The 1,793-nt window shown below is 35.7% G+C and overlaps 1 non-coding gene across 1 annotated transcript; it reads left to right on the top strand.

The window, feature by feature from the left end:
- The first annotated feature begins 522 nt into the window (after positions 1–522).
- On the top strand, positions 523–630 carry LOC130978624 (small nucleolar RNA R71). The gene has a single exon (XR_009086246.1). It is a non-coding gene; the product is annotated as a small nucleolar RNA R71 (small nucleolar RNA).
- Positions 631–1,793: the final 1,163 nt, after the last annotated feature.

Below are 1,793 nucleotides of genomic sequence, written 5' to 3' on the forward strand. Positions count from 1 at the left end.
AAAAGGCTTGCCATTGTTAAACCTGTTTCTTCCACCATTGTTATTGAAACCTTGTTGAGGTCTCTCGTGATTCTTCCATGAAAGATTTGGGTGATTTCTCCATGAAGAATTATAGGTGTTACCATAGGGTTCTCCCAGGTAATTTACCTCTTCCATGGAAGGGTTCTCAGGATCATAAGCTTCTTCCTCAGATGAAGCTTCCTTAGTACTGTTTGGTGCATTTTGCATTCCAGACAGACTTTGAGAAATCAAATTGACTTGTTGTGTCAATATTTTATTCTGAGCCAATATGGCATTCAGAGTGTCAATCTCAAGAACTCCTTTCTTCTGACTAGTCCCATTGTTCACAGGATTTCTTTCAGAAGTGTACATGAATTGGTTATTTGCAACCATTTCAATCAGTTCTTGAGCTTCAGTAGGCGTCTTCTTCAGATGAAGAGATCCTCCTGCAGAGCTATCCAAGGACATCTTAGATAGTTCAGAGAGACCATCATAGAAAATACCTATGATGCTCCATTCAGAAAGCATGTCAGAAGGACATTTTCTGATTAATTGTTTGTATCTTTCCCAAGCTTCATAGAGGGATTCTCCATCCTTTTGTCTAAAGGTTTGGACTTCCACTCTAAGCTTACTCCATCTTTGTGGTGGAAAGAATTTTGCCAAGAAGGCATTGACTAGCTTTCCCATGAGTCCAGGCTTTCTTTAGGTTGAGAGTCCAACCATATTCTAGCTCTGTCTCTTACAGCAAAAGGGAATAGCATCAGTCTATAGACTTCAGGGTCAACCCCATTAGTCTTGACTGTGTCACAGATTTGCAAGAATTCAGCTAAAAACTGATGAGGATCTTCCATTGGAAGTCCATGGAACTTGCAATTCTGTTGCATTAGAGAAACTAATTGAGGCTTAAGCTCAAAGTTGTTTGCTCCAATGGCAGGGATAGAGATGCTTCTCCCATAAAAATCAGGAGTAGGTGCAGTAAAGTCACCCAGCACCTTCCTTGCATTGTTTGCATTGTTGTTGTTTTCTGCTGCCATGTTTTCTTCCTTGAAGAATTCGGTCAGGTCCTCTAAAGAGAGTTGTGCTTTGGCTTCTCTTAGCTTTCTCTTCAAAGTCCTTTCAGGTTCAGGATCAGCTTCAACAAGAATGCCTTTGTCCTTGCTCCTGCTCATATGAAAGAGAAGGGAACAAGAAAATGTGGAATCCTCTATGTCACAGTATAGAGATTCCTTTAAGTGTCAGAGGAAAAGAGAAATAGAAAGAAGAAGGAGAAGATAAATTCGAACTTTAGTTAGATAAGGTTCGAATTGTGCATTGAGAAGGAGTGGCACTCCATAAATAGAAGGATGTGGGAAGGAGGGAAGTTTATTTTCGAAAATCAAGTGAAAAATTTTGAAATTATTTTGAAAAACATTAATTAATTTTCGAAAATAAAAGTGGAAAAGAAATTAAGTGATTTTTGAAAAAGAATTTGAAATTAGAAATTAAGAAGATTTGATTGAAAGTTATTTTGAAAAAGATGTGGTTAAGAAGATATGAAAAAAAATGTGATTGAGAAGATATGATTTGAAAACTATTTGAAAAGATATGATTTTAAAAACAATTTGAAAAGATATGATTTTAAAAATTGATGACTTGCCTAACAAGAAAAGATATGATTCAAACATTAAAAACCTTTCTCAACAGAAAAGGTAACAAATTTGAGATGTTCAATCAAATCATTAATTGTTAGTAAGTATCTTTTAAAAAGGAAAGAAATTGATTTGAAAACATTTGATTGAAAAGATTTGATTTGA

This window comes from Arachis stenosperma, chromosome 4 (assembly GCF_014773155.1).
Source record: "Arachis stenosperma cultivar V10309 chromosome 4, arast.V10309.gnm1.PFL2, whole genome shotgun sequence".
NCBI classification, from domain to species: Eukaryota; Viridiplantae; Streptophyta; class Magnoliopsida; order Fabales; family Fabaceae; genus Arachis; species Arachis stenosperma.